The sequence below is a fragment of the Panulirus ornatus genome, chromosome 1 (genome assembly GCF_036320965.1).
Source record: "Panulirus ornatus isolate Po-2019 chromosome 1, ASM3632096v1, whole genome shotgun sequence".
Lineage (NCBI taxonomy): Eukaryota > Metazoa > Arthropoda > Malacostraca > Decapoda > Palinuridae > Panulirus > Panulirus ornatus.
Window position 1 is genome coordinate 64,435,711 of NC_092224.1, and position 26,595 is coordinate 64,462,305.

The following is a 26,595-nucleotide window of genomic DNA, read 5'->3' on the forward strand; positions in this document are numbered from 1 at the left end:
TGCTGTCAGTGGATTGAATCAGGGCATGTGAAGCGTATGGGGTAAACCATGGAAAGTTGTGTGGGACCTGGATGTGGAAAGGGATCTGTGGTTTCGGGCATTATTGCATGACAGCTAGAGACTGAGTGTGAACGAATGGGGCCTTTGTCGTCTTTTCCTAGTGCTACCTCGCACACATGAGGGGGGAGGGGGATGGTATTCCATGTGCGGCGAGGTGGCGATGGGAATGAATAAAGGCAGACAGTGTGAATTGTGTGCATGGGTATATATGTATGTGCCTGTGTGTGTATATATATTTGTACATTGAGATGTGTAGGTATGTATATTTGCGTGTGTGGACGTGTATGTATATACATTGTGTATGGGGGTGGGTTGGGCCATTTCTTTCGTCTGTTTCCTTGCGCTACCTCGCAAACGCGTGAGACAGCAACAAAGCAAAATAAATAAATGAAATAAATGTAAATAAATATCATTGGACCAAGTAAGGTTTAAGTTCACTTGTTTATCAGTGAATTCCTTTTGCCCTTGGTGGAAATTTTGGGATGTGATTGAATTCTGCTTTTAATAAACTGTCTCTCCCAAGTCATCCCAATAGAATGGAGGTTCACTTTATTACATAATTTACTAGATTTGGTTCAACTGGGTGAGTCACTGAATAGAAAATTTCATTTTCCACAGGCTATTTCTTGAGGAACTGGTGGTTTACAGCTTATGACATTGAGTGATTATATGAAGAGAGCAGTCATTGATGAGACAATCAGCATTTTCTTTTGCTTGTTGTGCGGGGCCTTTGGAATTTATGCCAACAAGCTGGCTTACAAGTGAGTATTAAATTTTTCAGTTTTCTTCCATTGTTGATTATTGATGAAATAGATATTGATGAATTGCATCCAGAAATCCAGAAAAAAATGAATTGAAGAAAATATAATTCATTAAACCAATACCATAGGAAAAGAAATTTTTTATCTTAATTAGTTTTAGAATTATATGATTTTTTGTTAGATTAAATTCATATTTGCAAATGATAACCCAGAAATATATATGTACTGTTAAGTTTATCTCAGCTGGTGACTGAGTTTGGTAAAGTGTGTGAAGGAGGAAAGTTAAGAGTAAATGTGAATAATTTATTTTTATTATTTTTTATTATACTTTGTCGCTGTCTCCCGCGTTTGCGAGGTAGCGCAAGGAAACAGACGAAAGAAATGGCCCAACCCCCCCCCCCATACACATGTATATACATACGTCCACACACGCAAATATACATACCTACACAGCTTTCCATGGTTTACCCCAGACGCTTCACATGCCCCGATTCAATCCACTGACAGCACGTCAACCCCGGTATACCACATCGCTCCAATTCACTCTATTCCTTGCCCTCCTTTCACCTTCCTGCATGTTCAGGCCCCGATCACACAAAATCTTTTTCACTCCATCTTTCCACCTCCAATTTGGTCTCCCTCTTCTCCTTGTTCCCTCCACCTCCGACACATATATCCTCTTGGTCAATCTTTCCTCACTCATCCTCTCCATGTGCCCAAACCACTTCAAAACACCCTCTTCTGCTCTCTCAACCACGCTCTTTTTATTTCCACACATCTCTCTTACCCTTACGTTACTCACTCGATCAAACCACCTCACACCACACATTGTCCTCAAACATCTCATTTCCAGCACATCCATCCTCCTGCGCACAACTCTATCCATAGCCCATGCCTCGCAACCATACAACATTGTTGGAACCACTATTCCTTCAAACATACCCATTTTTGCTTTCCGAGATAATGTTCTCGACTTCCACACATTCTTCAAGGCCCCCAGAATTTTCGCCAGAATTTTCGCCCCCCCGTGAATAAAAGCAAGGTTATTAGGTACAGTAGGGTTGAGGGTCAAGTCAATTGGGAGGTGAGTTTGAATGGAGTAAAACTGGAGGACGTAGAGTGTTTTAGATATCTGGGAGTGGATCTGACAGCGGATGGAACCATGGAAGTGGAAGTGAATCAGAGAGTGGGGGAGGGGGCGAAAATTCTGGGAGTCTTGAAGAATGTTTGGAAGTCGAGAACATTATCTCGGAAAGTAGAAGTGGGTATGTTTGAAGGAATAGTGGTTCCAACATTGTTGTATGGTTGCGAGGCATTGGCTATGGATAGAGTTGTGCGCAGGAGGGTGGATTTGCTAGAAATGACATGTTTGAGGACAATATGTGGTCTGAGGTGGTTTGATCGAGTAAGTAGTAATAGGGTAAGAGAGATGTGTGGTAACAAAAAGTGTGGTTGAGAGAGCAGAAGACGGTGTTTTGAAATGGTTTGGTCACATGGAGAGAATGAGTGAGGAAAGATTTACCAAGAGGATATATCTGTCAGAGGTGGAGGGAACAAGGAGAAGTGGGAGACCAAATTCGAGGTGGAAAGATGGAGCGAAAAAGATTTTGAGTGATCGGGGCCTGAACATGCAGGAGGGTGAAAGGTGTGCAAGGAATAGAGTGAATTGGAACGATGTGGTATACAGGGTTGACGTGCTGTCAGTGGATTGATCCAGGGAATGTGAAGCGTCTGGGGTAAACCATGGAAAGTGCTGTGGGGCCTTGATGTGGAAAGGGAGCTGTGGTTTTGGTGCATTTTTACATGACAGCTAGAGACTGAGTGTCAACGAATTTGGCCTTTCTTGTCTTTCCTAGCGCCACCTCGCACACATAAGGGGGAGGGGGTTGTTATTCCATGTGTGGCGCGGTGGCGATGGGAATGAATAAAGGCAGACAGTATGAACTATGTACATGTGTATATATGTATATGTCTGTGTGTGTATATATATGTATACATTGAGATGTATAGGTATGTATATTTGTGTGTGTGGACGTGTATGTATATACACGTGTATGTGGGTGGGTTGGGCCATTCTTTCGTCTGTTTCCTTGTGCTCCCTTGCTGACGCGGGAGACAGCGACAAAGCAAAATGAATAAATAAAATAAACATTATTGTACCAAGTAAGGTTTAAGTTCACTTGTTGATCAGTGAATTCCTTTTGCACTTGGTGGAAATTTTGGGATGTGATTGAATCCTGCTTTTAATAAACTGCCTCTCCCAAGTCATTCCAATAGAATGGAGGTTCACTGTATTACATAATTTGCTAGATTTGGTTATACTGTAAGAGTCACTGAATAGAAAATTTCATTTTCCACAGGCTATTTCTTGAGGAACTGGTGGTTTACAGCTTATGACATTGAGTGATTATATGAAGACAGCAGTCATTGATGGGACAATAAGCATTTTCTTTTGCTTGTTGTGGGGGGCCTTTGGAATTTATGCCAACAAGTTGGCTTACAAGTGAGTATTTAATTTTTCAGTTTTCTTCCATTGTTGATTATTGATGAAATAGATATTGATGAATTGCATCCAGAAATCCAGAAAAAAATTAATTGAAGAAAATGTAATTCATTAAACCAATACTGTAGAAAAAGAAATTTTTGATCTTAATTAGTTTTAGAATTATATGATTTTTTTTAGATTAAATTCATATTTGTAAATGATAACCCAGAAATATATATGTTCTGTTAAGTTTATCTCAGCAGATGACTGAGTTTGGTAAAGTGTGTCAAGGAGGAAAGTTAAGAGTAAATGTGAACAAGAGCAAGGTTATTAGGTACAGTAGGGTTGAGGGTCAAGTCAATTGGGAGATGAGTTTGAATGGAGAAAAACTGGAGGAAGTAGAGTGTTTTAGAGATCTGGGAGTGGATCTGGCAGCAGATGGAACCATGGAAGCGGAAGTGAATCATAGGGTGGGGGAGGGGGCGAAAATTCTGTGAGCCTTGAAGAAGTCGAGAACATTATCTCGGAAAGCAAAAATGAGTATGTTTGAAGGAATAGTGGTTCCCCCAATGTTGTATGGTTGCGATAGAGTTGATGATTGGGAATACCTGGTTTAAAAAGCGAGATATACATAAGTATACTTATGTAAGTAGGAGAGATGGCCAGAGAGCGTTATTGGACTACGTGTTAGTTGACAGGCGTGCGAAAGAGAGACTTTTGGATGTTAATGTGCTGAGAGGTGCAACTGGAGGGATGTCTGATCATTATCTTGTGGAGGCTAAGGTGAAGATTTGTATGGGTTTTCAGAAAAGAAGAGTGAATGTTGGGGTGAACAGGGTGGTGAGAGTAAGTGAGCTTGGGAAGGAGACCTGTGTGAGGAAGTACCAGGAGAGACTGAGTACAGAATGGAAAAAGGTTAGAACAATGGAAGTAAGGGGAGTGGGGGAGGAATGGGATGTATTTAGGGAATCAGTGATGGATTGCACAAAAGATGCTTGTGGCATGAGAAGAGTGGGAGGTGGGTTGATTAGAAAGGGTAGTGAGTGGTAGGATGAAGAAGTAAGAGTATTAGTGAAAGAGAAGAGAGAGGCATTTGGACGATTTTTGCAGGGAAAAAATGCAATTGAGTGGGAGATGTATAAAAGAAAGAGACAGGAGGTCAAGAGAAAGGTGCAAGAGGTGAAAAAAAGGGCAAATGAGAGTTGGGGTGAGAGAGTATCATTAAATTTTAGGGAGAATAAAAAGATGTTCTGGAAGGAGGTAAATAAAGTGCGTAAGACAAGGGAGCAAATGGGAACTTCAGTGAAGGGCGCAAATGGGGAGGTGATAACAAGTAGTGGTGATGTGAGAAGGAGATGGAGTGAGTATTTTGAAGGTTTGTTGAATGTGTTTGATGATAGAGTGGCAGATATAGGGTGTTTTGGTCGAGGTGGTGTGCAAAATGAGAGGGTTAGGGAAAATGATTTGGTAAACAGAGAAGAGGTAGTAAAAGCTTTGCGGAAGATGAAAGCCGGCACAGCAGCAGGTTTGGATGGTATTGCAGTGGAATTTATTAAAAAAGGGGGTGACTGTATTATTGACTGGTTGGTAAGGTTATTTAATGTATGTATGACTCATGGTGAGGTGCCTGAGGATTGGCGGAATGCGTGCATAGTGCCATTGTACGAAGGCAAAGGGGATAAGAGTGAGTGCTCAAATTACAGAGGTATAAGTTTGTTGAGTATTCCTGGTAAATTATATGGGAGGGTATTGATTGAGAGGGTGAAGGCATGTACAGAGCATCAGATTAGGGAAGAGCAGTGTTGTTTCAGAAGTGGTAGAGGATGTGTGGATCAGGTGTTTGCTTTGAAGAATGTATGTGAGAAATACTTAGAAAAGCAAATGGATTTGTATGTAGCATTTATGGATCTGGAGAAGGCATATGATAGAGTTGATAGAGATGCTCTGTGGAAAGTATTAAGAATATATGGTGTGGGAGGCAAGTTGTGAGAAGCAGTGAAAAGTTTTTATCGAGGATGTAAGGCATGTGTACGTGTAGGAAGAGAGGAAAGTGATTGGTTCTCAGTGAATGTAGGTTTGCGGCAGGGGTGTGTGATGTCTCCATGGTTGTTTAATTTGTTTATGGATGGGGTTGTTAGGGAGGTAAATGCAAGAGTTTTGGAAAGAGGGGCAAATATGAAGTCTGTTGGGGATGAGAGAGCTTGGGAAGTGAGTTAGTTGTTGTTCGCTGATGATACAGCGCTGGTGGCTGATTCATGTGAGAAACTGCAGAAGCTGGTGACTGAGTTTGGTAAAGTGTGTGGAAGAAGAAAGTTAAGAGTAAATGTGAATAAGAGCAAGGTTATTAGGTACAGTAGGGTTGAGGGTCAAGTCAATTGGGAGGTGAGTTTGAATGGAGAAAAACTGGAGGAAGTGAAGTGTTTTAGATATCTGGGAGTGGATCTGGCAGCGGATGGAACCATGAAAGCGGAAGTGGATCATAGGGTGGGGGAGGGGGCAAAAATTCTGGGGGCCTTGAAGAATGTGTGGAAGTCGAGAACATTATCTCAGAAAGCAAAAATGGGTATGTTTGAAGGAATAGTGGTTCCAACAATGTTGAATGGTTGCGAGGCGTGGGCTATGGATAGAGTTGTGCGCAGGAGGATGGATGTGCTGGAAATGAGATGTTTGAGGACAATGTGTGGTGTGAGGTGGTTTGATTGAGTTAGTAACATAAGGGTAAGAGAGATGTGTGGAAATAAAAAGAGCGTGGTTGAGAGAGCAGAAGAGGGTGTTTTGAAGTGGTTTGGGCACATGGAGAGAATGAGTGAGGAAAGATTGACCAAGAGGATATATGTGTCGGAGGTGGAGGGAACGAGGAGAAGAGGGAGACCAAATTGGAGGTGGAAAGATGGAGTGAAAAAGATTTTGTGTGATCGGGGCCTGAACATGCAGGAGGGTGAAAGGAGGGCAAGGAATAGAGTGAATTGGAGCGATGTGGTATACCGGGGTTGACGTGCTGTCAGTGGATTGAATCAAGGCATGTGAAGCGTCTGGGGTAAACCATGGAAAGCTGTGTAGGTATGTATATTTGCGTGTGTGGACGTATGTATATACATGTGTATGGGGGGGGGTTGGGCCATTTCTTTCGTCTGTTTCCTTGCGCTACCTCGCAAACGCGGGAGACAGCGACAAAGTATAATAAAAAAAAAAAAATAAAATAAGTTTATCTCAGCTGGTGACTGAGTTTGGTAAAGTGTGTCAAGGAGGAAAGTTAAGAGTAAATGTGAATAAGAGCAAGGTTATTAGGTACAGTAGGGTTGAGGGTCAAGTCAATTGGGAGGTGAGTTTGAATGGAAAAAAACTGGAGGAAGTAGTGTTTTAGATATCTGGGAGTGGATCTGGCAGCGGATTGAACCATGGAAGCGGAAGTGAATCATAGGGTGGGGGAGGGGGTGAAAATTGTGGGAGTCTTGAAGAATGTTTGGAAGTTGAGAACATTATCTTGGAAAGCAAAAATGGGTATGCTTGAAGTATTAGCGGTTCCAACAATGTTCTATGGTTGCGATGCGTGAGCTATGGATAGAGTTGTGCGCAGGAGGGTGGATGTGTTGGAAATGAGATGTTTGAGGATAATATGTGGTGTGAGGTGGTTTGATCGAGTAAGTAATAATAGGGTAAGAGAGATGTGTGGTAACAAAAAGAGTGTGGTTGAGAGAGCAGAAAAGGGTGTTTTGAAAATATTTGGTCACATGGAGAGAATGAGTGAGGAAAGATTGACCAAGAGGATATATGTGTCAGAGGTGGAGGGAACAAGGAGAAGTGGGAGACCAAATTGGAGGTGGAAAGATGGAGTCAAAAAGATTTTGAGTGATCGGGGCCTGAACAAGCAGCAGGGTGAAAGGCGTGCAAGGAATAGAGTGAATTGGAAAGATGTGGTATACCAGGGTCGACGTGCTGTCAATGGATTGAACCAGGGCATGTGAAGCATCTGGGGTAAACCATTGAAAGTTCTGTGGGGCCTTGATGTGGAAAGGGAACTGTGGTTTTGGTGCATTATTACATGACAGCTAGAGACTGAGTGTGAACGAATGTGGCCTTTCTTGTCTTTCCTAGCGCCACCTCGTGTACATGAGGGGGGAGGGGGTTGTTATTCCATGTGTGGCACGGTGGCGATGGGAATGAATAAAGGCAGACAGAATGAATTATGTACATGTGTATTTATGTACATGTCTGTGTGTGTATATATATGTATACATTGAGATGTATAGGTATGTATATTTGCGTGTGTGGATGTGTATGTACATACATGTGTATGTGGGTGGGTTGGGCTATTCTTTCATCTGTTTCCTTGCGCTACCTCGCTGAGGCGGGAGACAGCGACAAAGGAAAATAAATAAATAAAATAAATATCACTGGACCAAGTAAGGTTTAAGTTCACTTGTTGATCAGTGAATTCCTTTTGCCCTTTGTGGAAATTTTGGGATGTTATTGAATCCTGCTTTTAATAAACTGACTCTCCCAAGTCATTCCAATAGAATTGAGGTTCACTGTATTACATAATTTACTAGATTTGGTTATACTGGGTGAGTCACGGAATAGAGAATTTCATTTTCCACAGGCTATTTCTTGAGGAAGTGGTGGTTTACAGCTTATGACATTGAGTGATTATACGAAGACAGCAGTCATTGATGGGACAATCAGCATTTTGTTTTGCTTGTTGTGGGGGCCTTTGGAATTTATGCCAATAAGTTGGCTAACAAGTGAGTATTTAATTTTTCAGTTTTCTTCCATTGTTGATTATTGATGAAATAGATATTGATCCATTGTATCCAGAAATCCAGAAAAAAATTAATTGAAGAAAATATAATTCATTAAACCAATACTGTAGAAAAAGAATTTTTTATCTTAATTAGTTTTAGAGTTATATGATTTTTTTTTTAGATTAAATTCATATTTGCAAATGATAACCCAGAAATATATATGTAATGTTAAGTTTATCTCAGCTGGTGACTGAGTTTGATAAAGTGTGTGAAGGAGGAAAGTTAAGAGTAAATGTGAATAAGAGCAAGGTTATTAGGTACAGTAGGGTTGAGGGTGAAGTCAATTGGGAGGTGAGTTTGAATGGAGAAAAACTGGAGGAAGTAGAGTGTTTTAGAGATCTGGGAGTGGATCTGGCAGCGGAAGGAACCATGGAAGCGGAAGTGAATCATAGGGTGGGGGAGGGGTCGAAAATTCTGGGAGCCTTGAAGAATGTTTGGAAGTTGAGAACATTATCTTGGAAAGCAAAAATGGGTATGCTTGAAGTAATAGCGGTTCCAACAATGTTGTATGGTTGCGAAGCGTGGGCTATGGATAGAGTTGTGCGCAGGAGGGTCGATGTGTTGGAAATGAGATGTTTGAGGATAATATGTGGTGTGAGGTGGTTTGATCGAGTAAGTAATAATAAGGTAAGAGAGATATGTGGTAAAAAAAAGTGTGGTTGAGAGAGCAGAAGACGGTGTTTTAAAATGGTTTGGTCGACATGGAGAGAATGAGTGAGGAAAGATTGACCAAGAGAGGATATATGTGTCAGAGGTGGAGGGAACAAGGAGAAGTGGGAGACCAAATTGGAGGTGGAAAGATGGAGTGAAAAAGATTTTGAGTGATCGGGGTCTGAACATGCAGGAGGGTGAAAGGCGTGCAAGGAATAGAGTGAATTGGAACGATGTGGTATACCAGGGTCGACGTACTGTCAATGGATTGAACCAGGGCATGTGAAGCGTCTGGGGTAAACCATTGAAAGTTCTGTGGGGCCTTGATGTGGAAAGGGAGCTGTGGTTTTGGTGCATTATTACATGACAGCTAGAGACTGAGTGTGAACGAATGTGGCCTTTCTTGTCTTTCCTAGCGCCACCTCGCACACATGAGGGGGAGGGGGTTGTTATTCCATGTGTGGCGCGGTGGCGATGGGAATGAATAAAGGCAGACAGTATGAATTATGTACATGTGTATATATGTATATGTCTGTGCGTGTATATATATGTATACATTGAGATGTATAGGTATGTATATTTTTATGTGTGGACGTGTATATATATACATATGTATGTGGGTGGGTTGGGCCATTCTTTCGTCTGTTTCCTTGCACTACCTTGCTGACGCGGGAGACAGCGACAAAGCAAAATAAATAAATAAAATAAATATCATTGGACCAAGTAAGGTTTAAGTTCACTTGTTGATCAGTGAATTCCTTTTGCCCTTGGTGGAAATTTTGGGATGTGACTGAATCCTGCTTTTAATAAACTGCCTCTCCCAAGTCATTCCAATAGAATGAAGTTTCACTGTATTACATAATTTACTAGATTTGGTTATACTGGGTGAGTCACTGAATAGAAAATTTCATTTTCCACAGGCTATTTCTTGAGGAACCGGTGGTTTACAGCTTATGGCATTGAGTGATTATATGAAGACAGCAGTCATTGATGGGACAATCAGCATTTTCTTTTGCTTGTTGTGGGGGGCCTTTGGAATTTATGCCAAGAAGTTGGCTTACAAGTGAGTATTTAATTTTTCAGTTTTCTTCCATTGTCGATTATTGATGAAATCAATATTCATCCATTACATCCAGAAATCCAGAAAAAAATTAAATGAAGAAAATGTAATTCATTAAACCAATACTGTAGAAAAAAGAAATTTTTTATCTTAATTAGTTTTAGAATTATATGATTTTTTTTTAGATTAAATTCATATTTGCAAATGATAACCCAGAAATATATATGTACTGTTATGTTTATCTCAGCTGGTGACTGAGTTTGGTAAAGTGTGTCAAGGAGGAAAGTTAAGAGTAAATGTGAATAAGAGCAAGGTTATTAGGTACAGTAGGGTTGAGGGTCAAGTCAATTGGGAGGTGAGTTTGAATGGAGAAAAACTAGAGGAAGTACAGTGTTTTAGAGATCTGGGAGTTGATCTGGTAGCGGATGGAACCATGGAAGCGGAAGTGAATCATAGGGTGGGGGAGGGGGCGAAAATTCTGGGAGCCTTGAAGAATGTTTGGAAGTCGAGAACATTATCTCGGAAAGCAAAAATGGGTATGTTTGAAGGAATAGTGGTTCCAACAATGTTGTATGGTTGCGAGGCGTGGGCTATGGATAGAGTTGTGCGCAGGAGGGTGGATGTGTTGGAAATGAGATGTTTGAGGACAATATGTGGTGTGAGGTGGTTTGATCGAGTAAGTAATAATAGGGTAAGAGAGATGTGTGGTAACAAAAAGAGTGTGGTTGAGAGAGCAGAAGACGGTGTTTTGAAATGGTTTGGTCGCATAGAGAGCATGAGTGAGGAAAGATTGACCAAGAGAGGATATATGTGTCAGAGGTGGAGGGAACAAGGAGAAGTGGGAGACCAAATTGGAGGTGGAAAGATGGAGTGAAAAAGATTTTGAGTGATCGGGGCCTGAACATGCAGGAGGGTGAAAGGCGTGCAAGGAATAGAGTGAATTGGAACGGTGTGGTATATCAAGGTCGACGTGCTGTCAATGGATTGAACCAGGCATGTGAAGCGTCTGGGGTAAACCATTGAAAGTTCTGTGGGGCCTTGATGTGGAAAGGGAGCTGTGGTTTTGGTGCATTATTACATGACAGCTAGAGACTGAGTGTGAATGAATGTGGCCTTTCTTGTCTTTCCTAGCGCCACCTCGCACACATGAGGGGGAGGGGGTTGTTATTCCATGTGTGGCGCGGAGTCGATGGGAATGAATAAAGGCAGACAGTACGAATTATGTACATGTGTATATATATATATATATATGTCTGTGTGTGTATGTATATGTATACATTGAGATGTATAGGTATGTATATTTGCGTGTGTGGACGTGTATGTATATACATGTGTATGTGGGTGGGTTGGGCCATTCTTTCGTCTGTTTCCTTGCACTACCGTGCTGAGGCGGGAGACAGCGACAAAGCAAAATAAATAAATAAAATAAATATCATTGAACCAAGTAAGGTTTAAGTTCACTTGTTGATCAGTGAATTTCTTTTGCCCTTTGTGGAAATTTTGGGATGTGATTGAATCCTGCTTTTAATAAACTGCCTCTCCCAAGTCATTCCAATAGAATGGAGGTTCACTGTATTACATAATTTACTAGATTTGGTTATACTGGGTGAGTCACTGAATAGAAAATTTCATTTTCCACAGGCTATTTCTTGAGCAATTGGTGGTTTACAGCTTATGACATTGAGTGATTATATGAAGAGAGCAGTCACTGATGGGACAATCAGCATTTTCTTTTGCTTGTTGTGCGGAGCCTTTGGAATTTATGCCAACAAGCTGGCTTACAAGTGAGTATTTAATTTTTCAGCTTTCTTCCATTCTTGATTATTGATGAAATAGATATTGATACATTCCATCCAGAAATCCAGAAAAAAATTAATTGAAGAAAATATAATTCATTAAACCAATACTGTAGGAAAAGAAATTTTTTACTTTAATTAGTTTTAGAATTATATGATTTTTTTTTACATGAAATTCATATTTACAAATGATAACCCAGAAATATATATGTACTGTTAAGTTTATCTCAGATGGTGACTGAGTTTGGTAAAGTGTGTGAAGGAGGAAAGTTAAGAGTAAATGTGAATAAGAGCAAGGTTATTAGGTACAGTAGGGTTGAGGGTTGAGTCAATTGGGAGGTGAGTTTGAATGGAAAAAAACTGGAGGAAGTAGAGTGCTTTAGATATCTGGGAGTGGATCTGGCAGCGGATGGAACCAGGGAAGCGGAAGTGAATCATAGGGTGGGGGAGGGGGTGAAAATTCTGGGAGTCTTGAAGAATGTTTGGAAGTTGAGAACATTATCTTGGAAAGCAAAAATGAGTATGCTTGAAGTAATAGCGGTTCCAACAATGTTGTATTATTGCGTTGCGTGGACTATGGATAGAGTTGTGCGCAGGAGGGTGGATGTGTTGGAAATGAGATGTTTGAGGATAATATGTGGTGTGAGGTGGTTTGATCGAGTAAGTAATAATAAGGTAAGAGAGATGTGTGGTAACAAAAAGAGTGTGGTTGAGAGAGCAGAAGACTGTGTTTTGAAATGGTTTGGTCACATGGAGAGAATGAGTGAGGAAAGATTGACCAAGAGAGAGGATATATGTGTCAGAGGTGGAGGGAACAAGGAGAAGTGGGAGACCAGATTGGAGGTGGAAAGATGGAGTGAAAAAGATTTTGTGATCGGGGCCTGAACATGCAGGAGGGTGAAAGGCGTGCAAGGAATAGAGTGAATTGGAACGATGTGGTATACCAGGGTCGACGTGCTGTCAATGGATTGAACCAGGGCATGTGAAGCGTCTGGGGTAAACCATTGAAAGTTCTGTGGGGCCTTGATGTGGAAAGGGAGCTGTGGTTTTGGTGCATTATTACATGACAGCTAGAGACTGAGTGTGAACGAATGTGGCCTTTCTTGTCTTTCCTAGCGCCACCTCACACACATGAGAGGGGAGGAGGTAATAAAGGCAGACAGCATGAATTATGTACATGTGTATATATGTATATGTCTGTGTGTGTATATATATGTATACATTGAGATGTATAGGTATGTATATTTGCGTGTGTGGACGTGTATGTATATACATGTGTATGTGGGTGGGTTGGGCCATTCTTTTGTCTGTTTCCTTGCGCTACCTTGTTGATGCGGGAGACAGCGACAAAGCAAAATAAATAAATAAAATAAATATCATTGGACCAAGTAAGGTATAAGTTCACTTGTTGATCAGTGAATTCCTTTTACCCTTGGTGGAAATTTTGGGATGTGATTGAATCCTGCTTTTAATAAACTGCCTCTCCCAAGTCATTCCAATAGAATGGAGGTTCACTGTATTACATAATTTACTAGATTTGGTTATACTGAGTGAGTCACTGAATAGAAAATTTCATTTTGCACAGGCTATTTCTTGAGGAACTGGTGGTTTACAGCTCATGACATTGAGTGATTATATGAAGACAGCAGTCATTGATGGGACAATCAGCATTTTCTTTTGCTTGTTGTGGGGGGCCTTTGGAATTTATGCCAACAAGTTGGCTTACAAGTGAGTATTTAATTTTTCAGTTTTCTTCCATTGTTGATTATTGATGAAATAGATATTGATCCATTGCATCCAGAATTCCAGAAAAAAATTAATTGAAGAAAATGTAATTCATTAAACCAATACTGTAGAAAAAGAATTTTTTATCTTAATTAGTTTTAGAATTATATGATTTTTTTTTAGATTAAACTCATATTTGCAAATGATAACCCAGAAATATATATGTACTGTTAAGTTTATCTCGGCTGGTGACTGAGTTTGGTAAAGTATGTGAAGGAGGAAAGTTAAGAGTAAATGTGAATAAGAGCAAGGTTATTAGGTACAGTAGGGTTGAGGGTCAAGTCAATTGGGAGGTGAGTTTGAATGGAGAAAAACTGGAGGAAGTAGAGTGTTTTAGAGATCTGGGAGTGGATCTGGCAGCGGATGGAACCATGGAAGCGGAAGTGAATCATAGGGTGGGGGAGGGGGCGAAAATTCTGGGAGCCTTGAAGAATGTTTGGAAGTCGAAAACATTATCTCGGAAAGCAAAAATGGATATGTTTGAAGGAATAGTGGTTCCAACAATGTTGTTTGGTTGCGAGGCGTGGGGTATGGATAGAGTTGTGCGCAGGAGGGTGGATGTGTTGGAAATGAGATGTTTGGGGACAATATGTGGTGTGAGGTGGCTTGATCGAGTAAGTAATAATAGGGTAAGAGAGATGTGTGGTAACAAAAAGAGTGTGGTTGAGAGAGCAGAAGACGGTGTTTTGAAATGGTTTGGTCGCATAGAGAGCATGAGTGAGGAAAGATTGACTAGAGGATATATTTGTCAGAGGAGGAGGGAACAAGGAGAAGTGGGAGACCAAATTGGAGGTGGAAAGATGGAGTGAAAAAGATTTTGAGTGATCGGGGACTGAACATGCAAGAGGGTGAAAAGCGTGCAAGGAATAGAGTGAATTGGAACGATATAGTATGCCAGGGTCGACGTGCTGTCAATGGATTGAACCAGGGCATGTGAAGCGTCTGGGGTAAACCATTGAAAGTTCTGTGGGGCCTTGATGTGGAAAGGGAGCTGTGGTTTTGGTGCATTATTATATGACAGCTAGAGACTGAGTTTGAACGAATGTGGCCTTTCTTGTCTTTCCTAGCGCCACCTCGCACACATTAGGGGGGAGGGCGTTGTTATTCCATGTGTGGCGCGGTGGCGATGGGAATGAATAAAGGTAGATAGTACGAATTATGTACTTGTGTATATATGTATATGTCTGTGTGTGTATATATATGTATACATTGAGATGTATAGGTATGTATATTTGCGTGTGTGGACGTGTATGTATATACATGTGTATGTGGGTGGGTTGGGCCATTCTTTCGTCTGTTTCCTTGCGCTACCTTGCAGACGCAAGAGACAGCGACAAAGCAAAATAAATAAAATAAATATCATTGGACCAAATGAGGTTTAAGTTCACTTGTTGATCAGTGAATTCCTTTTGCCCTTTGTGGAAATTTTGGGATGTGATTGAATCCTGCTTTTAATAAACTGCCTCTCCCAAGTCATTCCAATAGAATGGAGGTTCACTGTATTACATAATTTACTAGATTTGGTTATACTGGGTGAGTCACTGAATAGAAAATTTCATTTTCCACAGGCTATTTCTTGAGCAATTGGTGGTTTACAGCTTATGACATTGAGTGATTATATGAAGAGAGCAGTCACTGATGGGACAATCAGCATTTTCTTTTGCTTGTTGTGCAGAGCCTTTGGAATTTATGCCAACAAGCTGGCTTACAAGTGAGTATTTAATTTTTCAGCTTTCTTCCATTGTTGATTATTGATGAAATAGATATTGATACATTGCATCCAGAAATCCAGAAAAAAATTAATTGAAGAAAATATAATTCATTAAACCAATACTGTAGGAAAAGAAATTTTTTATCTTAATTAGTTTTAGAATTATATGATTTTTTTTACATTAAATTCATATTTGCAAATGATAACCCAGAAATATATATGCACTGTTAAGTTTATCTCAGCTGGTGACTGAGTTTGGTAAAGTGTGTGAAGGAGGAAAGTTAAGAGTAAATGTGAATAAGAGCAAGGTTATTAGATAGAGTGGGGTTGAGGGTCGAGTCAATTGGGAGGTGAGTTTGAATGGAAAAAAACTTGAGGAAGTAGAGTGTTTTAGATATCTGGGAGTGGATCTGGCAGCGGATGGAACCATGGAAGCGGAAGTGAATCATAGGGTGGGGGAGGGGGTGAAAATTCTGAGAGTCTTGAAAAATGTTTGGAAGTTGAGAACATTATCTTGGAAAGCAAAAATGGGTATGCTTGAAGTAATAGTGGTTCCAACAATGTTGTATTGTTGCAATGCGTGGACTATGGATAGAGTTGTGCGCAGGAGGGTGGATGTGTTGGAAATGAGATGTTTGAGGACAATATGTGGTGTGAGGTGGATTGATCGAGTAAGTAATAATAGCGTAAGAGAGATGTGTGGTAACAAAAAGAGTGTGGTTGAGAGAGCAGAAGACGGTGTTTTGAAATGGTTTGGTCGCATAGAGAGCATGAGTGAGGAAAGATTGACTAGAGGATATATTTGTCAGAGGAGGAGGGAACAAGGAGAAGTGGGAGACCAAATTGGAGGTGGAAAGATGGAGTGAAAAAGATTTTGAGTGAACGGGGCCTGAACATGCAGGAGGGTGAAAGGCGTGCAAGGAATAGAGTGAATTGGAACGATGTGGTATACCAGGGTCGACGTGCTGTCAATGGATTGAACCAGGGCATGTGAAGCGTCTGGGGTAAACCATTGAAAGTTCTGTGGGGCCTTGATGTGGAAAGGGAGCTGTGGTTTTGGTGCATTATTATATGACAGCTAGAGACTGAGTGTGAACGAATGTGGCCTTTCTTGTCTTTCCTAGCGCTACCTCGCACACATGAGGGGGGAGGGGGTTGTTATTCCATGTGTGGCGCGGTGGTGATGGGAATGAATAAAGGCAGACAGTGTGAATTATGTACATGTGTATATATGTATATGTCTGTGTGTATATATATGTATACATTGAGATGTATAGGTATGTATATTTGCGTGTGTGGATGTGTATGTATATACATGTGTATGTGGGTGGGTTGGGCCATTCTTTTCTCTGTTTCCTTGCGCTACCTTGCTGACGCGGGAGACAGCGACATAGCAAAATAAATAAATAAAATAAATATCATTGGACCAAGTAAGGTTTAAGTCCACTTGTTGGTCAGTGAATTCCTTTTGCTCTTGGTGGAAATTTTGGGATGTGATTGAATCCTGCTTTTAATAAACTGCCTCTCCCAAGTCATTCCAATAGAATGGAGGTTCACTGTATTACATAATTTACTAGATTTGGTTATACTTGGTGAGTCACTGAATAGAAAATTTCATTTTCCACAGGCTATTTCTTGAGGAAGTGGTGGTTTACAGCTTATGACATTGAGTAATTATATGAAGACAGCAGTCATTGAAGGGACAATCAGCATTTGCTTTTGCTTGTTGTGGGGGGGCCTTTGGAATTTATGCCAACAAGTTGGCTTACAAGTGAGTATTTAATTTTTCAGTTTTCTTCCATTGTTGATTATTGATGAAATAGATATTGATCCATTGCATCCAGAAATCCAGAAAAAAATTAATTGAAGAAAATGTCATTCATTAAAGCAATACTGTAGAAAAAGAAATTTTTTATCTTAATTAGTTTTAGAATTATATGATTTTTTTTTAGATTAAATTCATATTTGCAAATGTTAACCCAGAAATATATATGTACTGTTAAGTTTATCTCAGCTGGTGACTGAGTTTGGTAAAGTGTGTGAAGAAGGAAAGTTAAGAGTAAATGTGAATAAGAGCAAGGTTATTAGGTACAGTAGGGTTGAGGGTCAAGTCAATTGGGAGGTGAGTTTGAATGGAAAAAACTGGAGGAAGTAGAGTGTTTTAGATATCTGGGAGTGGATCTGGCAGCGGATGGAACCATGGAAGCGGAAGTGAATCATAGGGTGGGGGAGGGGGTGAAAATTCTGGGAGTCTTGAAGAATGTTTGGAAGTTGAGAACATTATCTTGGAAAGCAAAAATGGGTATGCTTGAAGTAATAGCGGTTCCAACAATGTTGTATTGTTGCGATGCGTGGACTATGGATAGAGTTGTGCGCAGGAGGGTGGATGTGTTGGAAATGAGATGTTTGAGGACAATATGTGGTGTGAGGTGGCTTGATCGAGTAAGTAATAATAGGGTAAGAGAGATGTGTGGTAACAAAAAGAGTGTGGTTGAGAGAGCAGAAGACGGTGTTTTGAAATGGTTTGGTCGCATAGAGGGCATGAGTGAGGAAAGATTGACCAGAGGATATATTTGTCAGAGGAGGAGGGAACAAGGAGAAGTGGGAGACCAAATTGGATGTGGAAAGATGGAGTGAAAAAGATTTTGAGTGATCGGGGCCTGAACATGCAGGAGGGTGAAAGGCGTGCAAGGAATAGAATGAATTGGAACGATGTGGTGTACCAGGGTCGACGTGCTGTCAATGGATTGAACCAGGGCATGTGAAGCGTCTGGGGTAAACCATTGAAAGTTCTGTGGGGCCTTGATGTGGAAAGGGAGCTGTGGTTTTGGTGCATTATTATATGACAGCTAGAGACTGAGTGTGAACGAATGTGGCCTTTCTTGTCTTTCCTAGCGCTACCTCGCACACATGAGGGGGAAGGGGGTTGTTATTCCATGTGTGGTGCGGTGGCGATGGGAATGAATAAAGGCAGACAGTATGAATTATGTACATGTGTATATATGTATATGTCTGTGTGTGTATATATATGTATACATTGAGATGTATAGGTATGTATATTTGCGTGTGTGGACGTGTATGCATATACATGTGTATGTGGGTGGGTTGGGCCATTCTTTTCTCTGTTTCCTTGCGCTACCTTGCTGATGCGGGAGACAGCGACAAAGCAAAATAAATAAATGAAATAAATATCATTGGACCAAGTAAGGTTTAAGTTCACTTGTTGATCAGTGAATTCCTTTTGCCCTTGGCTGAAATTTTGGGATGTGATTGAATCCTGCTTTTAATAAACTGCCTCTCCCAAGTCATTCCAATAGAATGGAGGTTCACTGTATTACATAATTTACTAGATTTGGTTATACTTGGTGAGTCACTGAATAGAAAATTTCATTTTGCACAGGCTATTTCTTGAGGAACTGGTGGTTTACAGCTTATGACATTGAGTGATTATATGAAGACAGCAGTCATTGATGGGACAATCAGCATTTTCTTTTGCTTGTTGTGGGGGGGCCTTTGGAATTTATGCCAACAAGTTGGCTTACAAGTGAGTATTTAATTTTTCAGTTTTCTTCCATTGTTGATTATTGATGAAATAGATATTGATCCATTGCATCCAGAAATCCAGAAAAAAATTAATTGAAGAAAATGTCATTCATTAAACCAATACTGTAGAAAAAGAAATTTTTTATCTTAATTAGTTTTAGAATTATATGATTTTTTTTAGATTAAATTCATATTTGCAAATGATAACCCAGAAATATATATGTACTGTTAAGTTTATCTCAGCTGGTGACTGAGTTTGGTAAAGTGTGTGAAGGAGGAAAGTTAAGAGTAAATGTGAATAAGAGCAAGGTTATTAGGTACAGTAGGGTTGAGGGTCAAGTCAATTGGGAGGTGAGTTTGAATGGAGAAAAACTGGAGGAAGTAGAGTGTTTTAGAGATCTGGGAGTGGATCTGGCAGCGGATGGAACCATGGAAGCGGAAGTGAATCATAGGGTGGGGGAGGGGGCGAAAATTCTGGGAGCCTTGAAGAATGTTTGGAAATCGAGAACATTATCTCGGAAAGCAAAAAGTATGTTTGAAGGAATAGTGGTTCCAACAATGTTGTATGGTTGCGAGGCGTGGGCTATGGATAGAGTTGTGCGCAGGAGGGTGGATGTGTTGGAAATGAGATGTTTAGGACAATATGTGGTGTGAGGTGGCTTGATCGAGTAAGTAATAATAGGGTAAGAGATATGTGTAGTAACAAAAAGAGTGTGGTTGAGAGAGCAGAAGACGGTGTTTTGAAATGGTTTGGTCGCATAGAGAGCATGAGTGAGGAAAGATTGACTAGAGGATATATGTGTCAGAGGTGGAGTGAACAAGGAGAAGTGGGAGACCAAATTGGAGGTGGAAAGATGGAGTGAAAAAGATTTTGAGTGATCGGGGCCTGAACATGCAGGAGGGTGAAAGGCGTGCAAGGAATAGAGTGAATTGGAATGATGTGGTATACCAGGGTCGACGTGCTGTCAATGGATTGAACCAGGGCATGTGAAGCGTCTGGGGTAAACCATTGAATGTTCTGTGGGGCCTTGATGTGGAAAGGGAGCTGTGGTTTTGGTGCATTATTACATGACAGCTAGAGACTGAGTGTGGACGAATGTGGCCTTTCTTGTCTTTCCTAGCGCCACCTCGCACACATGAGGGGGGAGGGGGTTGTTATTCCATGTGTGGCACGGTGGCGATGGGAATAAATAAAGGCAGACAGTACGAATTATGTACATGTGTATATATATATATGTCTGTGTGTGTATATATATGTATACATTGAGATGTATAGGTATGTATATTTGCGTGTGTGGACGTGTATGTATATACATGTGTATGTGGGTGGGTTGGGCCATTCTTTCGTCTGTTTCCTTGCGCTACCTTGCTGACGCGGGAGAAAGCGACAAAGCAAAATAAATAAATAAAATAAATATCATTGGACCAAGTAAGGTTTAAGTTCACTTGTTGATCAGTGAATTCCTTTTGCCCTTTTTGGAAATTTTGGGATGCGATTGAATCCTGCTTTTAATAAACTGCCTCTCCCAAGTCATTCCAATAGAATGGAGGTTCACTGTATTACATAATTTACTAGATTTGGTTATACTGGGTGAGTCACTGAATAGAAAATTTCATTTTCCACAGGCTATTTCTTGAGGAAGTGGTGGTTTACAGCTTATGACATTGAGTGATTATATGAAGAGAGCAGTCACTGATGGGACAATCAGCATTTTCTTTTGCTTGTTGTGCAGAGCCTTTGGAATTTATGCCAACAAGCTGGCTTACAAGTGAGTATTTAATTTTTCAGCTTTCTTCTTGTTGATTATTGATGAAATAGATATTGATACATTGCATCCAGAAATCCAGAAAAAAATTAATTGAAGAAAATATAATTCATTAAACCAATACTGTAGGAAAAGAAATTTTTGATCTTAAATAGTTTTAGAATTATATGATTTTTTTTTTTTTAGATTAAATTCATATTTGCAAATGATAACCCAGAAATATATATGTACTGTTAAGTTTATATCAGCTGGTGACTGAGTTTGGTAAAGTGTGTGAAGGAGGAAAGTTAAGAGTAAATGTGAATAAGAGCAAGGTTATTAGGTACAGTAGGGTTGAGGGTCAAGTCAATTGGGAGGTGAGTTTGAATGGAAAAAACTGGAGGAAGTAGAGTGTTTTAGATATCTGGGAGTGGATCTGGCAGCGGATGGAACCATGGAAGCGGAAGTGAATCATAGGGTGGGGGAGGGGGTGAAAATTCTGAGAGTCTTGAAGAATGTTTGGAAGTTGACAACATTATCTTGGAAAGCAAAAATGGGTATCCTTGAAGTAATAGTGGTTCCAACAATGTTGTATGGTTGCGATGCGTGGGCTATGGATAGAGTTGTGCGCAGGAGGGTGGATGTGTTGGAAATGAGATGTTTAAGGACAATATGTGGTGTGAGGTGGTTTGATCGAGTAAGTAATAATAGGGTAAGAGAGATGTGTGGTAACAAAAAGAGTGTGGTTGAGAGAGCAGAAGATGGTGTTTTCAAATGGATTGGTCACATAGAGAGCATGAGTGAGGAAAGATTGACCAAGAGAGGATATATGTGTCAGAGGAGGAGGGAACAAGGAGAAGTGGGAGACCAAATTGGAGGTGGAAAGATGGAGTGAAAAAGATTTTGAGTGATCGGGGCCTGAACATGCAGGAGGGTGAAAGGCGTGCAAGGAATAGAGTGAATTGGAACGATGTGGTATACCAGGGTCGACGTGCTGTCAATGGATTGAACCAGGGCATGTGAAGCGTCTGGGGTAAACCATGGAAAGTTCTGTGGGGCCTTGATTTGGAAAGGGAGCTGTGGTTTTGGTGCATTATTACATGACAGCTAGAGACTGAGTGTGAACGAATATGGCATTTCTTGTCTTTCCTAGCGCTACCTCGCACACATGAGGGGGGAGGGGGTTGTCATTCCATGTGTGGCGAGGTGGCGATGGGAATGAATAAAGGCAGACAGTATGAATTATGTACATGTGTATATATGTATATGTCTGTGTGTGTATATATATGTATACGTTGACATGTATAGGTATGTATATTTGCGTGTGTGGATGTGTATGTGTATACATGTGTATGTGGGAGGGTTGGGCCATTCTTCCGTCTGTTTCTTTGCGCTAACTTGCTGACGCGGGAGACAGCGACAAAGCAAAATAAATAAATAAAATAAATATCATTGGACCAAGTAAGGTTTAAGTTCACTTGTTGATCAGTGAATTCCTTTTGCCCTTGGTGGAAATTTTGGTATGTGATTGAATCCTGGTTTTAATAAACTACTTCTCCCAAGTCATTCCAATAGAATGGAGGTTCACTGTATTACATAATTTACTAGATTTGGTTATACTGGGTGAGTCACTGAATAGAAAATTTCATTTTCCACAGGCTATTTCTTGAGCAACTAGTGGCTTACAGCTTATGACATTGAGTGATTATATGAAGAGAGCAGTCATTGATGGGACAATCAGCATTTTCTTTTGCTTGTTCTGCGGGGCCTTTGGAATTTATGCCAACAAGCTGGCTTACAAGTGAGTATTTAATTTTTCAGTTTTCTTCCATTGTTGATTATTGATGAAATAGATATTGATCCATTGCATCCAGAAATCCAGAAAAAAATTAATTGAAGAAAATGTAATTCATTAAACCAATACTGTAGGAAAAGAAATTTTTTATCTTAATTAGTTTTAGAATTATATGATTTTTTTTTAGATTAAATTCATATTTGCAAATGATAACCCAGAAATATATATGTACTGTTAAGTTTATATCAGCTGGTGACTGAGTTTGGTAAAGTGTGTGAAGGAGGAAAGTTAAGAGTAAATGTGAATAAGAGCAAGGTTATTAGGTACAGTAGGGTTGAGGGTCAAGTCAATTGGGAGGTGAGTTTGAATGGAAAAAACTGGAGGAAGTAGAGTGTTTTAGATATCTGGGAGTGTATCTGGCAGCGAAATGGAACCATGGAAGCGGAAGTGAATCATAGGGTGGGGGAGGGGGTGAAAATTCTGAGAGTCTTGAAGATGTTTCGAAGTCGAGAACATTATCTCGGAAAGCAAAATGGGTATGCTTGAAGTAATAGCGTTTCCAACAATGTTGTATTGTTGGGATACGTGGGCTATGGATAGAGTTGTGCGCAGGAGGGTGGATCTGTTGGAAATGAGATGGAGGATAATATGTGGTGTGAGGTGGTTTGATCGAGTAAGTAATCATAGGGTAAGAGAGATGTGTGGTAACAAAAAGAGTGTCGTTGAGAGAGCAGAAGATGGTGTTTTGAAATGGTTTGGTCACATGGAGAGAATGAGTGAGGAAAGATTGACCAAGAGGATATATGTGTCAGAGGTGGAGGGAACAAGGAGAAGTGGGAGTCCAAATTGCAGGTGGAAAGATGGAGTGAAAAAGATTTTGAGTGATCGGGGCCTGAACATGCAGGAGGGTGAAAGGCGTGCAAGGAATAGAGTGAATTGGAACGATGTGGTATACCAGGGTCGACGTGCTGTCAATGGATTGAACCAGGGCATGTGAAGCATCTGGGGTAAACCATTGAAAGTTCTGTGGGGCCTTGATGGGAAAAGGGAGCTGTGGTTTTGGTGCATTATTACATGACAGCTAGAGACTGAGTGTGAACGAATGTGGCCTTTCTTGTCTTTCCTAGCGCCACCTCGCACACATTAGGGGGGAGGGGGTTGTTATTCCACGTGTGGCACGGTGGCGATGGGAATGAATAAAGGCAGACAGTACGAATTATGTACATGTGTATATATGTATATGTCTGTGTGTGTATATATATGTATACATTGAGATGTTTAGGGATGTATATTTGCATGTGTGGACGTGTATGTATATACATGTGTATGTGGGTGGGTTGGGCCATTCTTTCGTCTGTTTCCTTACGCTACCTTGCTGACGCGGGAGACAGCGACAAAGCAAAATAAATAAATAAAATAAATATCATTGGACCATATAAGGTTTAAGTTCACTTGTTGATCAGTGAATTCCTTTTGCCTTTGGTGGAAATTTTGTGATATGATTGAATCCTGCTTTTAATAAACTGCCTCTCCCAAGTCATTCCAATAGAATGGAGGTTCACTGTATTACATAATTTACTAGATTTGGTTATACTTGGTGAGTCACTGAATAGAAAATTTCATTTTCCACAGGCTATTTCTTGAGGAAGTGGTGGTTTACAGCTTATGACATTGAGTAATTATATGAAGAGAGCAGTCATTTAAGGGACAATCAGCATTTTCTTTTGCTTGTTGTGGGGGTGCCTTTGGAATTTATGCCAACAAGTTGGCTTACAAGTGAGTATTTAATTTTTCAGTTTTCTTCCATTGTTGATTATTGATGAAATAGATATTGATCCATTGCATCCAGAAATCCAGAAAAAAATTAATTGAAGAAAATGTCATTCATTAAACCAATACTGTAGAAAAAGAAATTTTTTATCTTAATTAGTTTTAGAATTATATGATTTTTTTTAGATTAAATTCATATTTGCAAATGATAACCCAGAAATATATATGTACTGTTAAGTTTATCTCAGCTGGTGACTGAGTTTGGTAAAGTGTGTGAAGGAGGAAAGTTAAGAGTAAATGTGAATAAGAGCAAGGTTATTAGGTACAGTAGGGTTGAGGGTCAAGTCAATTGGGAGGTGAGTTTGAATGGAGAAAAACTGGAGGAAGTAGAGTGTTTTAGAGATCTGGGAGTGGATCTGGCAGCGGATGGAACCATGGAAGCGGAAGTGAATCATAGGGTGGGGGAGGGGGCGAAAATTCTGGGAGCCTTGAAGAATGTTTGGAAATCGAGAACATTATCTCGGAAAGCAAAAATGGTATGTTTGAAGGAATAGTGGTTCCAACAATGTTGTATGGTTGCGATGCTTGGGCTATGGATAGAGTTGTGCGCAGGAGGGTGGATGTGTTGGAAATGAGATGTTTGAGGATAATATGTGGTGTGAGGTGGTTTGATCGAGTAAGTAATAATAGGGTAAGAGAGATGTGTGGTAACAAAAAGAGTGTGGTTGAGAGAGCAGAAGACGGTGTTTTGAAATGGTTTGGTCACATAGAGAGCATGAGTGAGGAAAGATTGACCAAGAGAGGATATATGTGTCAGAGGTGGAGGGAACAAGGAGAAGTGGGAGACCAAATTGGAGGTGGAAAGATGGAGTGAAAAAGATTTTGAGTGATCGGGGCCTGAACATGCAGGAGGGTGAAAGGCGTGCAAGGAATAGAGTGAATTGGAACGATGTGGTATACCAGGGTCGACGTGCTGTCAATGGATTGAACCAGGGCATGTGAAGCGTCTGGGGTAAACCATTGAAAGTTCTGTGGGGCCTTGATGTGGAAAGGGAGCTGTGGTTTTGGTGCATTATTACATGACAGCTAGAGACTGAGTGTGAACGAATGTGGCCTTTCTTGTCTTTCCTAGTGCCACCTCGCACACATGAGGGGGGAGGGGTTGTTATTCCATGTGTGGCGCGGTGGCGATGGGAATGAATAAAGGCAGACAGTACGAATTATGTACATGTGTATATATGTATATGTCTGTGTGTGTATATATATGCATACATTGAGATGTATATGTATGTATATTTGCGTGTGTGGACGTGTATGTATATACATGTGTATGTGGGTGGGTTGGGCCATTCTTTCGTCTGTTTCCTTGCGCTACCTTGCTGACTGCGGGAGACAGCGACAAAGCAAAATAAATAAATAAAATAAATATCATTGGACCAAGTAAGGTTTAAGTTCACTTGTTGATCAGTGAAATCCTTTTGCCCTTGGTGGAAATTTTGGGATGTGATTGAATCCTGCTTTTAATAAACTGCCTCCCACAAGTCATTCCAATAGAATGGAGGTTCACTATATTACATAATTTAATAGATTTGGTTATACTGGGTGAGTCACTGAATAGAAAATTTCATTTTGCACAGACTATTTCTCGAGCAACTGATGGTTTACAGCTTATGACATTGAGTGATTGTATGAAGAGAACAGTCACTGATGGGACAATCAGCATTTTCTTTTGCTTGTTGTGCGGAGCCTTTGGAATTAATTCAACAAGCTGGCTTACAAGTGAGTATTTAATTTTTCAGCTTTCTTCCATTATTGATTATTGATGAAATAGTTATTGATACATTGCATCCAGAAATCCAGAAAAAAATTAATTAAAGAAAATATAATTCATTAAACCAATACTGTAGGAAAAGAAATTTTTTATCTTAATTAGTTTTAGAATTATATGATTTTTTTTTAGATTAAATTCATATTTGCAAATGATAACCCAGAAATATATATGTACTGTTAAGTTTATCTCAGCTGGTGACTGAGTTTGGTAAATTGTGTGGAGGAAAGTTAAGAGTAAATGTGAATAAGAGCAAGGTTATTAGGTACAGTAGGGTTGAGGGTCGAGTCAATTGGGAGGTGAGTTTGAATGGAAAAAAACTGGAGGAAGTAGAGTGTTTTAGATATCTGGGAGTGGATCTGGCAGTGGATGGAAGCATGGAAGCAGAAGTGAATCATAGGGTGGGGGAGGGGGTGAAAATTCTGAGAGTCTTGAAGAATGTTTGGAAGTTGAGAACATTATCTTGGAAAGCAAAAATGGGTATGCTTGAAGTAATAGCGGTTCCAACAATGTTGTATGGTTGCGATGCGTGGGCTATGGATAGAGTTGTGCGCAGGAGGGTGGATTTGTTGGAAATGAGATGTTTGAGGATAATATGTGGTGTGAGGTGGTTTGATCGAGTAAGTAATAATAAGGTAAGAGAGATGTGTGGTAACAAAAAGAGTGTGGTTGAGAGAGCAGAAAACGGTGTTTTGAAATGGTTTGGTCACATGAGAGAATGAGTGAGGAAAGATTGACCAAGAGAGGATATATGTGTCAGAGGTGGAGGGAACAAGGAGAAGTGGGAGACCAAATTGGAGGTG

At 40.3% G+C, this 26,595-nt stretch overlaps 2 long non-coding RNA genes across 5 annotated transcripts in view; both read left to right on the plus strand.

Moving 5' to 3' along the window:
- Window positions 1-16,877, plus strand: part of LOC139751698 (uncharacterized) — a 32,681-nt gene extending 15,804 nt beyond the window's left edge. The window contains exons 6-13 of the long non-coding RNA XR_011713411.1: window positions 679-821; window positions 3,182-3,324; window positions 7,907-8,048; window positions 9,680-9,822; window positions 11,461-11,603; window positions 13,201-13,343; window positions 14,969-15,111; window positions 16,739-16,877. This is a non-coding gene — a long non-coding RNA (uncharacterized lncRNA). The remainder of the gene's footprint in view (window positions 1-678; window positions 822-3,181; window positions 3,325-7,906; window positions 8,049-9,679; window positions 9,823-11,460; window positions 11,604-13,200; window positions 13,344-14,968; window positions 15,112-16,738) is intronic.
- Window positions 16,878-18,517: 1,640 nt separating this feature from the next.
- The window catches only part of LOC139749185 (uncharacterized), a 61,926-nt gene continuing 53,848 nt past the window's right edge, over window positions 18,518-26,595 (plus strand). For 2 of the 4 annotated variants that reach the window (XR_011712903.1, XR_011712901.1), the window contains exons 1-3: window positions 18,518-18,655; window positions 22,058-22,200; window positions 25,602-25,743. This is a non-coding gene — a long non-coding RNA (uncharacterized lncRNA). Of the gene's footprint in view, window positions 18,656-22,057; window positions 22,201-23,826; window positions 23,971-25,601; window positions 25,744-26,595 lie in introns of all 4 variants that reach the window. The other 2 variants (XR_011712902.1, XR_011712904.1) reach the window with 2 other exon arrangements.